This window comes from Piliocolobus tephrosceles, chromosome 8 (assembly GCF_002776525.5).
Source record: "Piliocolobus tephrosceles isolate RC106 chromosome 8, ASM277652v3, whole genome shotgun sequence".
NCBI lineage: Eukaryota > Metazoa > Chordata > Mammalia > Primates > Cercopithecidae > Piliocolobus > Piliocolobus tephrosceles.
In genome coordinates, this window is record NC_045441.1 from 11182742 (window position 1) to 11195476 (window position 12735).

Consider the following 12735-nt stretch of genomic DNA (forward strand, 5'->3'; position numbering starts at 1 on the left):
GCGGCGGGGGCGGGGCCGGGAGGCGCGCGCCTTGCGGGCGGGGGGCGCGCCGCGCGGGGCTGGGCTCTGAGCGCGCGGAGCTCGGCTGCCGGAGAGCCGCGCGGGGAACGCGCCGGGACCGCGAGGAGCGCAAGAGCCTTAGAGACGGTGAACCAGGGAGGGAGCAGCCGTCACCGTCGCCAGCTCCCTCCCGGAGGGAGCCCAGTCCGCCGCGGGCCATGAGCCACCGGGCCCGGGGAGCCCGGCCGCGGTACCGGCAGCGCTCAGCCGGCGCCCCAGCCCGCTCGGCCGCAGCTGCGCGCCTGTAGGTATGGCCTCCTTGTACCCAGTTCCTCGCTCCCTGGTCCTTCCCCCGGGACCCCTGTCTGTCCCCCCGGGACGTGCGCTGTGTGAGCACCGCTGCCCCGCGGAGAGCGGCCGCACGCGCCTCGGTCCGCGCGTGTCGTCTTTGTGTGCGCGGGTGGGAGGGAGGAGGGCGCGCGAGGGAGGGGACGCGCCCCCGGCTGGGATCGGCTCTCCGATCCCCATCCCGGGCGGGGCGGGGAGCCTCTGGAGGGGCCGAGCCGCCTCTGGAGCAGCTGCGCCCCCGCCCCCTGCTAGGGCCCCGGCCGAGTGGTGGGGCGAGAGCAGCCGGGCCATTAGAGGAGGGGTCTCTGGTTGGGGGAGGGGGCGCCCAGGTTTCTTCCCTACGCTGGGAGCGCTGGGAGGGGGCGTCAACCTAGAATGAGGGTGAGGGCCACGGGGTGGGATCGGGAAGGACCTCCTTCAGGCCACAGTCTCCGGGCAGACACGCCCTCCCTTTGGCCCAGGCACCCCTTTCTCGACCCGCCCACCGGGAGCCCCCGATTGCTGGGAGGATCGTGGAGGGTGCCCAAGAGGTCGGCGCCTTTAAGAAGGGGCGGGTTCGTGCCCTCCATTCAGGCCCTTGGGCCTCTGCCATTGATGAACCTGCGGGCAGCGCCGACCGGAACCGCGCCAGCCCAGCGGGCTGAGGCCGGGCAGAGGCAGGGACGCTTCCCGGCCCCCCGCAGCCCCGAAGTGGGGGCCTTCAGAGAGGGAAGTCTGCAGTGACTGGGGCCTCTCAGGAGCCATGCAAGGCAAACTGGGCAGCCTCAGGCGAGACCCTGAACAGGAATAAGCCAGGATCTACGTGCACTTCCAGCTGGTGCAAGGGAGAGCCTCAGGCTAGGCTGTCAGACCTGGGTGGAGCCCTACCAATGCCCTCGAGCCAACATCACCTACCCTGTAAAATGGGATGGTGCTGCCTGCCTCCTGGCTACGGACCGCCAACTCCCCGCAGGAGTTGCGTCCCAGAGGCAGGTCCCCGGAGGTCCTCTGGGAGGACTGGGGGCAGGGGGTGTGGTTTCCCCAAGAGGCTTTGACTGCTTCTTGAGCCGAAGCCCCCCTACTCTGTCCCACCTTGAACTCTCCCAGCCTCTTCCCTTCTGACCTCCCGGCTCCACACCGGAAGAGGTTGGGAGAGTGACCTAGAACTTTTCAGTTCCAGGAACTTTGGGAGAGGTCTGGCAGTGGCGGTGGTGGCACTGCTTTTAGGCTAGTGTGGATCAGGGCGTTTTGGGGGGTCTCAGAGACAGTTTCCCACCAGCTGCTTCCTTAGAGGTCTGTCCTCCCAGCATCCGAGAACAGCCCCACCCCGTGCCAGGCCCGCTTCTGATGCTGCTTGGTTTAATGCTTCTAGGTAATCAAGGGTTAATGCACATACTTTTCTTTTTACCCTTGTTGTGAAAAGTCTGTCTAAAGTGTCTAAATCCCTCTTCCCTACTTAGCATGGATCTCCTAGGGAGGACTTCTGTACAAATACCCAGGGGTGGGCTTCCCTTGGGGGTCTTGGAAGTAGGATCTCCACCCCAGTGATCCTGGGCCTCCCAGGGCTGAGCTTTTGGTTTCAAACTTACTTGTGCCAAGCTAAGGGCATCAGGGTCGCTGTTCGTGTCATCTTTACAACAACCCTGTGGGTTTAGTGCTATTATTATCCCCACACAGGGAGGGGAAGTGACTGGCCCAAAGTCCTGCAGTCAACAAGTCAGGCCTCCCAACCACTCCTCTCTGACAAGAGCCTGGCACTTCTTGCCCTGTCTACCCAGCCTGGGTTGCAAGGAATTGGGAGTTTAGGGGCTTCAGGCCTCCTGGCTGCTGTTTTCCTGGGGCTAGTGTCCAGTCTTGAGGCCTGTGCTCATTCTTACTCTCCAGGTGAGGTCAGGGGACTGGTCAGAGCCCAGGGCCTGGAGAGGTTTCTCTTTCTGGCTCACCTGGCTGGGTGCCGTTTTATGGCTATGCTCTGTCTAGGGGGATAGCAGGTGTGACCCCTTAACACGAGGTCACAGCCCACACCTGTTTGGGCAGAGCAAGGCAGGGCATCGCTGTGTGGGTGTGCAGCATCTTTTGGTTCCTCTGGGTGAACCAGGGTTTGGGCCCCATTCTCCACATACTTCCGGCCCATCTGAGGGTAGCGCCCACCTAGGGGGTGGGGAGGACAGCCAGCCAGGAGCTCACAGTCTGGTGGAAGAGACAGGCTACAGCCATGTGGTGTGGTGGAGGGGCAGGGGGCAAGGGTGGAGGTGGGGACAGGATCAGGGGGTGTTCCCGAGGACTTTGTGGGCTTGGGGGCTTACCTGCTGTTGGGGCAGAACAGGGGAAGTAGGCAGTGCCTGGCTGGGTGCTGAGGCTCTATGCAGAGGACAAGCAGGAGTTGGAGGAAGAGGATGTATTCGAACTTGCAGGTGGTGAGTTTGAAGTACCTGGAGATCAGCCAGGCTGGGAGTTGAGCTCAGAGAAAGGCCCGGGGAAGCTTTATTAGCACCTGTAGTCCCCAGAATTTGGGGATGCTGAGATCTTAGGGGTGCCACCAGAGGTCTCAGGAGGCACTGGTATGTGTGTCCTGGAAAAACCAGAAGGCAGCTGGGTGGGATGAGTTGGGGGAGGTACTAAGCGGGTATCCTGCAGGTTTAGGGGGCTGGCCAGGGCCCATGTGAGGCTTATGACGCTGGGGGAGTGGAAGGGACTGAGTGTCTCAGGCCAAGGCTGGAGATGGGGGGGACCTCTGCTCTGCAACCCCAGAAAGGCAGGGTGGAGTGAGAGTAACCAGGGCCAGTGCAGGTGAAACCAGCCCAGCCTGCCCTCCACCTGCAGAGCCCATCCAGGAACTGTCCAGCACTGGGTGCTCCTGAAGGAGGCTGAGTCTGCCTCTTGAGTCCCCAAGCCCTGGCTTAGCTTGTTGTCCTGGCCCCCACTCCCTGCTCATCTCTGCTCATCTGACCCCCACTTCCTGCAGAGCCCAGCTGTGGATGCCCCTGGCCCCCCAACCCGGCCACTCAGAGTGCCCCATCCCCTAACAGTGGTCATTTCCTTTCCGGAAACAGGGACTCGGTCTTCCTACTGTGCCCTTGGAAGGGGAGTTCCCCAGAAACAGGTCTCAGAAAGGAACCAACCTGGAACTTGGCTCCATACCCCTCTTTTTTTTTTTTTTTTTTTTTGAGACGGTCTTGCTCTGTTGACCAGGCTGGAGTACAGAGGCGTGCAATCTGGGCTCACTGCAACCTCCACCACTGGTGTTCAAGCAATTCTCATGCCTCAGCCTTCTGAGTAGCTGGGGTTACAGATGTGCACCACCACGCCTGGCTAATTTTTGTATTTTTAGTAGAGATGTAGTTTCACCATGTTGGCCAGGCTGGTCTCAAACTCCTGACCTCAAGTGATCTGTCCTCCTTGGCCTCCCAAAGTGCTGGGATTACAGGCGTGAGCCACTGCACCCGGCCTCCCCTCTTGCCCATTCTGCGGCCCTGGACCCTCCCACCTGGCGTCTGGCACACAGTGGGAGCTCACCACGGCATGGTGGCCAGTGCATTGAGGGTAGTCACCTCCCTCCCCAGAACCCCATTTCTTCATCTCTACAATGGAGAAACAACTCTTTCTTCCAGGGAAGATGTGAGGGGAGAAGGGTTTTAACAGGGGCATAGCCCACTGAAATGTGGGTTCTAGAATGCTGACCTTGGCCGCACTGGAGCCTGGGTTTATGTGTTGGGGCAGTGAGTACCTCTGCAGTTGTCTGCCATGAGCGGTTGGAGAAAAAGGGAATGAATAGAGCTGTGATTTTTAAACAAATAGCTTATTTAATCTTCATGACAGCCTCTTAAGGTTGGCACTGCTGTCACCTCCATCTTAACAGATGGGGAAACTGAGGCTCCAGAGTCCAAGGGGTCCTGCCGGGCAGCAGGGCAGCTGGGATTCAAACCCAGACAGTCTGGCCCCAGATCTCAGACTTTTAACACTGTCCCAGCACATCAAGTGACCAGAGGTGGTCATAGGGAGACGCTCAGGCAGTGGGGCTCCCTTTGCTGGGGAGCAACTGTCAAATGCAACTGTGGGAACCCCTGGGACTGAGGGTCTGCAGGCCCCGGCACCAGCAGGGCTTGTCAAGCTTGGGATGTCTGCAAAAGCCGGGGGGGCTCAGCAGAAGGGCTCCCACCCTCCCATGGCGGTGGTAAAGGCTGAGCGTGCCATGAGAGGCCTGGGGTTGTCCTGGGTGCAGAGCTGTTGTAATAACTGCCTCCAAGTGATGCTGCTCAGGGCGGGCCTTGGACTAGAAAGTTATCTGCACGGAAGAGCAGGGAAACTAATGCTCAGAACAGCCAAGACCACGTAGTACCTACTCACCCATACAGAGGCATACAAGTCCCAAGGGCTCTGAATCCACACCTGGCCCCATCACCAGCCAGAAGGCCCCCACCCACCCATCATGCAGTGAAGTCATAGCAAGTTCAAGGGTGTTAAGACCAGAGACCATGCCTACTTTGCCTTCTGCCAGGGTGGTGGAGTGAACGCAGGTATTCTGGGGGGGGAGGGCTGGGGAATTCCAGCACATCTGGCGGAATTCCAGCACATCTGGCCCTGGTTCAGAGCCTACCTTGTGGGGATGCGGTCTCTGGGGAGGCGAGGAGTAAAATGGGCTTGAAAACCAACACCCACGTATTCAGCGGTGAAGCAGAGACTGAGCTGTGTGCTCTGTTCCTGAATCTGCAGGGGAGAGAGAGACTCATACCTAGTCAGCGGGTGGGAGTCACTCCAGGCCGGAGGGATGGCCTGCCCAAAGAGCATCTGTGTCCTGCCCGGGGAGGGATGCAGAGAGGAGGCTGGAGGGGTGGAAGGGACTGCCCTGCTGAGGCCAGGAGGGCGCTCGAGGAACAGCAGGATTGAAAGGGCCTCTGTTGTCCAGAGCAAGGCTGAGTGGGCCAGGCCCGTGCTGCTAAGGTCCTGAGGACTCCTAAGGGTAGTGGACATGAGAAGCCATGGCTGGGCAGCTTTTCTGAGGATGGTGGAGGTGAGCAGAGTGAGGCCTCGTCTCTTGTGTCAGGCAGGGAGGTACCTCAAGAAGAGGCTGCACAAGACCAGCCTGGGCAACATAGTGAAACCCCCACCTCTACCAAAATATCAAAAAATTACTTGGGGCCGGGTGCACTGGCTCACAATCTCAGCAGTTTGGGAAGCTGAGGCGGGCGGATCACCTGAGGTCAGAAGTTCGAGACCAGCCTGGCCAACATGATGAAACCCTGACTCTACTAAAAATACAAAAATTAGCCGGGCTTGATGGGATGCACCTGTAGTCCCAGCTACTCAGGAGGCTGAGGCAGGAGAATCGCTTGAACTCAGGAGGCAGAGGTTGCAGTGAGCCAAGATCACGCCATTGCACTCCGGCCTGGGCAGCAGAGTGAGACTCGGTCTCAAAAAAAAAAAAAAAAAATTACCTGGCCATGGCATCATGTGCCTGCAATCCCAGCTACTTGGGAGGCTGAGGCAGGAGAATCGCTTGGCCCCAGGAGTTCGAGGCTGCAGTGAGCTATGATTGCGCCACTTCTCCTCATCCTGGGCCACAGAATGAGACTTTGTCTCAAAAAACAAAACAAAACAAAACAAAGGCTGTTTCCCCATCGTGAATGGTTCATTGGGGGATAGGTGGCACTGCCCACCCCAGGATGTAGTAGAGGGCCCTTAGTTCTGACCCTCTCCCCCTTCATGCACTTGGTTCTCTGACTGCCTCTCTGAGGAGGGAGCTAAGTGAGGGTGCAGGAGGAAGGGGGATCTCTTGGCAGTGGGGCACAGCCTTTGGGGATGCTGCATAGCTAGTTTGACCTGTGGACCACTGACCATCCCTCCTCTTCCTGGGGCTCCTGGCCTCCTGTGGCTGGGATGGTGCTGGGGAGGGGGTGGGGGCGCCAGCTGGACGTGGGCGGGGCTCCTGCCTCTCCCCGCCCCCAGGGCCACCGCCCACTGCGCCGCGCATCGATTGGTCGCGGGCCCATTAGCGGGGGGCGGTGAGTCCGACTCATCAATATTTTAAGAAATGACCCGGCCTTGGGGTCTGGAACTGCTGAGCGGGCGGGGGCTGAAGACCGGCCCTTTTTTTTGTCCTCCAATTGTCAGCGCTATTTTTACCTACGGAAAGCTGCCGCCCCCTCCCCCATGCCGGCTGGACCGACTGTGTAGCTGAGCTGGGGGCTGGGGTCTCTTGTCTGGGTTGCTGGTGTTGGGGTTAGGAGAGGCCGTGGCTTGGAAAGGCGATGAGCAGGGACTCCGTTAGTCTTGCCCTGCCCTCCTCGCTCCATCCCCCCCACCAAAAACCCCTCTGAAGCCCCCATCCCATCCGAGATGGTAGCGAAAAACATTTTTTCAGGAGGAGAAGGCAGACAGCCCAACTGAGCCTAGAAAAACCAGAGGTGGGGGCGTGTAATGGATTGGGGGAGGGTGGTCTACCCGCCCAGTGCTCCGAGGAGGGCCAGCACCCTAGGGGGCCCTGGGTAGGCTTCCTTTGTCTCCAAGGCCAGTCCTCAGAGAAGCAGCCTGTGAGGGGGAGAGGCAACCCCCTACTTGTCCCTGATCCCAATGGAAACCATTGTCCCTGGTCCCAATGGAATGACAGCCCAGTCTTCGATGTCCAAGGCCATCACTTCTGCATCAGAATCAGGAGCCTCTAGAGGCCACACACAGCTCCAGCAACCCCATTTTACTGATAGGGAAGCAGAGGCACCGAGAGACACAGAGCCTGGCCCAGGATAGAGTCCAAATCTCCCAGAATCCAGTCCAGCACTGCCCGGCACCAACTCAACTGGTCTGTTCCGACACCCTGGGACCATAGGGAGAGCTGACCACCAAGAGAGTTAAAGACCACAGGGTCTTGGAGATCAGAGAGGCAGAGCAGTATAGGGAAGGTTTCCCGGGAGAAGAGAAGGTTTTGTTTTGGTTTGGTTTTTTGAGACAGGGTCTCACTCTCTTGCCCAAGCTGGAGTGCAGTGGTGCAATCTCGGCTCACTGCAGCCTCAACTTACTGGTTTAAAGCAAACCTCCTGCCTCAGTCCCCCAGGTACCTGGGACTACAGGCTTTTCCACCACGCCTGGCTAATGTTTGTGTTTTTAGTAGAGACGGGGTTTCACTATGTTGCGCAGGCTGCTCTCGAACTCCTGAGCTCAAGTGATCTACACGCCTTGGCCTCCCAAAGTGCTGGGATCACAGGCGTGAGCCACCATAACCAGCCAGAAGAGAGGGTTTTGCACGATCTAAAGGCAGGGGAGATGTTGAATAGTCGGAAGAGCAAAGTCCCTAGAGAGGGCTTGAAACACCAACCTTGGCAATACCCGGAGGCTGGGGGAGCTCCCGCCGTGCCCATGACTGCACATGGGTTATAACATTGCAGACACCACCTCCTGTCCCATCTTGCCACCGAGTGGTCAGAAAGTGAGGAGAGTGGGCTCAGAGGTTGGGAGTGTGGTCAGTGTCACTCACTCGGGGAGCCCCCGTGGGGTCACGCCTTGAGCCCAGGTCAGCCAAGCTCCCTACACATGGTCTCCTCCCCAGTTCTGGTCCCAAAGGTGGGTGGGGACAGCACACTCCTGCCCCTGCCCCTGCCACAGCCAGGCCCCCTTCCCTGTGGCTTGCAGTCTCCCCTCTGCAGAGAACCATGTCGGGGCCTCCCTCTCTCCATCTGCAGCCAGGTGGGAGCCTCCCTGCTGGCACTGCTGTTTGGAGACTTATACCTCTAGCTGCTCAACCTGCTTCATCTGTGTATCTGGGGCTGGTCCTACTGAGGACTGCTGTGCCCAGCATCAGGCCTACAGGCTCCTGGCTGGCTTGCGGGGTTAGGTAGGGGAGGTCAGGGCAGTCCCAACCTCCCAGTGCCTCCCAGGCCAGTCCATGCCTAGGACCTGGCCACACCTGCCATGCCCTTGGAAGATTCCTCTCTAAGTTCCACTCCCACTCCAGTAAGGGCCACCTGAGACTCACATGCGAGAGCCTCCCCCAGGGCCCTGTCCCGCATCTCTGTGCCTTCTCCCTACCAAGAGTTCCTCCAGCCAGCAGGACGAGCTGGGGGGCAACAGGGATTGATGTCTAAGGACTCGGCACTGGAGCTGACTTCCTGCCTGCCCTCATGTGGGGGCATAATCATGTCACTCAGGGACCCCACACCTACCCTTCCCAGGCTGCCAAGTCACTGGCTCTGAGCCCCCGGGGGGTCCTAATGGTACCGGGAGAGAGGTGGCCACCGTCAGGGGCACTAGCATACTGGATAAATGGTTGGGCTTGGAGCTCAGGGACAGGGTTTCATGGGTTCAGCTGCGGCCCCACCCCCACCCCAGGAAATGCCACCCCCGCAGGTCAAGACCTGGGCCTGGGCTCATCACCTTCCCTGGAGGCCGTGGTGCTGGTAGTGGTGGTGGCGGCAGGTGTGTTCCCATCTCCACCCATCGGAGAAGAAGCAAGTTCCAGGAGCCTGGACTATGACTCAGGCCTTCCTTTTGCCCTGCTCACTTTCTGTGTCAGATGGGGAGACAGTCATGAGGAGTACCCTACAGCTGGTACCATGCAAGAGAGACAGTCAGGAGGAGACTGTGGGAGCTCAGAGGAGACACTTGTGCTGGCCTGGGTTGGGGAGAAAGGAGAGGTGTCAGGGAAGGCTTCCTGGAAGAAGTGGCTTCTGGATTAATTATTGAAGGGTGAGTAGGAGTTAGGGGAAGAAAGGAGGGAGTAGGGGAAAGGTCAGGCATGAGCAAAGCTCGTGGGGGCCTCAGTCCCCATCCTCCCCCCACCTTCATGAACTCTAAACACCACCACCACTACCCAACCGCCAATAGCCTGATAAGCCCTGCCCCCAACTCATTGTTCAGGCCCCCAGCACCCTTTTTATTTTATTTGCGCTCATGAAGCCCAACGCAATAACCACCTCTTGAACGAAACCTTCCAAACTCCCTACTCCCCTCCCCCAGTACCAAGGCAGTAGTCTCCTAGGAGGCCACTGGTTTGGAAACCTGTCCTTGAAGCTAAGCAGGCTCAACCGGGAGCCCTGTTCTGTCCCTGGGGCTGTCCCTTGGTTATTGACTGCAGATTGATGGCGAGGTTGCCCCAAGGAGAGAGGGAATTCCCACGGTGCCCTATGGCCCAGAGGCCTCACAGATGATCTCGCAGAAGTGGGGCAGCTATTTTTACCTGGCATTTAATTACAGGGTTTGGATCCCAGAGGAGAGATGAGATGGTGATCCCAGGAGCTGCGAGGGAGGGGCCTTCCGGGAACTGGGGATCTTAGGAGGACAGGCGAGGGCATGAACCTATAACTCAGTTCCTCGGAAGGATGGTCGCTTGTCCCCCAATACTGGGCTGGCTCCTTAGACAGGGACTCCCCAGGGCACTACATCACCCCACTTCATCACTATTGGGAATTTTCCCCCTGGCTTGGATGGGGGCTGTATGCACACAGCAGGTTGGACCTGCACCCCCAGGGGCAATGGGCTGGGTCCAAGCCACACAGTTTAGCCATCCAGAGCTGTGAAGGACAGAGGGGTCTGGGAATAAGAGGATGAAGCTGGGGTGAGGAGACCGCTGGGATTCCTGGATTGGGGCATCTTCAAAATCGGATTTGAATGGGAATTCTGGGGGAAACCAGATTCCAGAACATGGGAATGTAAGTAGAAGCGTGCAAGCCATTGTGATGGAAAGAAGCAGGGTCTTCAATGTCAGTTCAAAAACTTGGTCCCTTTAGCCAGGCATGGTAGCCCTTGCCTGTAGTCTGAGCTACTCCGAAGGCTGAGGCAGGAGGATCGCTTGAGCCCAGGAGTTGGAGGCTGCAGTGAACTATGATCTTGCCACTGCACTCCAGCCTGGGAGACACTGTGAGACTCTGTCTCAAAAACAAAACAAAACAAAAAAAAACCTTGGTTCTTATCCACAGCTTTGCTTTCAGATGCCCGTGGTCAACAGAGGTCTGAAAATATTAAATAGAAAATCCCAGAAGTAAACATACAAATAAAAATGTAAATTGCAGGCCATTCTGAGTAGCAGGATGAAATCTCAAGCTATCCCACTGCCTGGGATGTGAATTATCCCTTTGTCTGGTATATCCGCGCTTTAGATATGACCCGCTCGCCACTTAGGAGCTATCTGGGTTATTAGATCCAAAAAAACGTAGTGGGCTAGGTGCACGTGGCTCATGCCTGTAATTTCGGCACTTTGGGAGGCCAAGGCCAGAGGATTGCTTGAACCCAGGAGTTCAAGACCAGCCTCATCAGTAGAGTGAGATCCCGTCTCTACACACAGACACACACACACACACACAGTGTACAGAGGTTCAGTATTAGCCAGTTTCAAGCATCTGCTAGGGGTGTTGGGACATACACCCCTTGGACAAGAGGGAACTACCATATTTGATCCACAGGAGGAGAAGACCCCTCAAGTCCTGGAGTCACTGCAGACCTGGGTGAGAACCGCGGACCTGTCTTGTCACTAACAAGCTGTTTGTCGTCAGGCCCCATGTGAGGGCTTAGGCGGTGACAGCTGTGACATGCCTGGTGTGCCGAACACATTCATTTGTTCATTCTGGTCAGTGTTTCCCAAGCGCCTGCCATATGCCCAGCACTGAGAACACAGCCGCTTCTAGGTCTGGCAAAATCCCTGCCTTGTGAAACTGGCATTCTCGGGGGAAGGGGGTGGAGGGGAACACACGACCAAGCAACTAAATCTATGCTATGTCAGCCAGCAATAAGGATAATGGTGAAAATAGGCAGAGTGCATGGAACGCATCAGAGGGAGTATTGTCATGAGAGGGATTTGTCATTCTCAAGAGTGGTCAGGGAAGGCTATCGGCCAAGCCTATGGTTGCGCAGAAACCCGAAGGAGGTGTGGGAATGTGGAGGAAAGAGCACTCCAGGCATGTGCAAAGGTCCTGAGGTAGGAATTTGGCTGCCATGGTTCTGGGAGGGCAAGGAGGCAGGTGCAGCCATGGAAGAGTGGCAGGAGGTATGTCCAGAGGGATAGAAGGAGGCAGATTATGTCAGGCATAGGGGCTGTGGATAGGGCTTCGGCTTTTACTCGGTTTTTTTCCTAGCTACATGGGAGGTTGAGACAGAGTCTGGCTCTGTCGCCCAGGCTGGAGCGCAGTGGCGTGATCTCCACTCACTGCAAGCTCCGCCTCCCGCGTTCACACCATTCCCCTGCCTCAGCCTCCCATGTAGCTAGGACTAGAGGCGTCCGCCACCACGCCCAGCTAATTTTTGTATTTTTAGTAGAGATGGGGTTTCACCATGTTAGCCAGGATGGTCTCGATCACCTGACCTTGTGATCCGCCCGTCTCAGCCTCCTAAAGTGCTGAGATTACAGGCCTGAGCCACCGCGCCCGGCCTCGGCTTTTACTCTGACTGTAGTAGGAACCACTGCAGGATTTTGTGCAGAGGAGGGACTTGATCTGTCTTGTGTTTTGGTTTTGGGTTTTTGTTTTTGTTTTGTTTTGTTTTTGAGTCAGAGTCTATCACCAGCTGGAGTGCAGTGTCACGATCATAGCTCACTGCAGCCTCCAACTCCTGGGCTCAAACAATTCTCCCACCTCAGTCTCCTTAGTATCTAGAACTGTAGGCATGCCGCCACATCCAGATTGGTTTTTGTTGTTCTTGTTTTTGAGACAGAGTCTTGCTCTATTGCCCAGGCTGAAGTACAGTGGTGCCATCACGGCTCACTGTAGCCTCAGCCTCCCAGGCTAAGGTAATCCTCCTGAGTAGCTAGGACTACAGGCATGCCACCACATTCAGATCAACTTTTTTTTGTTTATTTTTTTGAGACAGGGTCTCGCTCTGTCCCCAGGCTGGAGTACAGTGGCACCATCACAACTCACGGTGGCCTCAAACTCCCAGGCTCAGGTGATCCTCCTGAGTAGCTGGGACTACAGGTGTGCACCACCATGCCCAGCTAATTTTTTGTATGTTTTTTGTAAAGACAGGGTTTTGCCATGTTGCCCAGGCAAGTCTTGAGCTCCTGAGCTAAAGTAGTCTGCTCACCTCGGCCTCCCAAAGTGCTGAAATTACAGGCCAATGTGTAAGCCAATGTGCCTGGCCAAGACAATTATTTTGTTATTACTTTTTCTCTTTTTCTTCTTCTTTTGTTTTTTTTTTTTTTTTTTAGATAGAGTCTTGCTCCGTCGCCCAGGCTGGAGTGCAGTGGCATAATCTCGGCTCACTGCAAAACTCTGCCTCCTGGGTTCATGCCATTCTCCTGCTTCAGCCTCCCGAGTAGCTGAGACTATAGGCGCCCATCACCACACCCAGCTGATTTTTTGTATTTTTAGTAGAGACGGGGTTTCACCGTGTTAGCCAGGATGGTCTCGATCTCCTGACCTCGGGATCCGCCCGCCTCGGCCTCCCAAAGTGCTGGGATTATAGGCATAAGCCACCATGCCCGGCCTTTTT

General features: G+C 57.1%; 1 protein-coding gene across 8 annotated transcripts in view; it reads left to right on the forward strand.

Annotated features, from left to right (window-relative positions):
- Window positions 1–12735, forward strand: part of SH2B2 (SH2B adaptor protein 2) — a 43155-nt gene that overhangs the window by 5875 nt on the left and 24545 nt on the right. For 2 of the 8 annotated variants that reach the window (XM_026456637.2, XM_031936000.1), the window contains exon 1: window positions 2599–2744. The exons of 2 other annotated variants lie outside the window; for them this stretch is intronic. The gene's annotated coding sequence lies outside the window, so the exon portion shown is untranslated. Of the gene's footprint in view, window positions 1–22; window positions 309–2032; window positions 2212–2598; window positions 2745–7451; window positions 9004–12735 lie in introns of those variants that run through there. 4 more of the 8 variants (XM_026456636.2, XM_026456635.2, XM_026456638.2 and 1 more) reach the window with 4 other exon arrangements.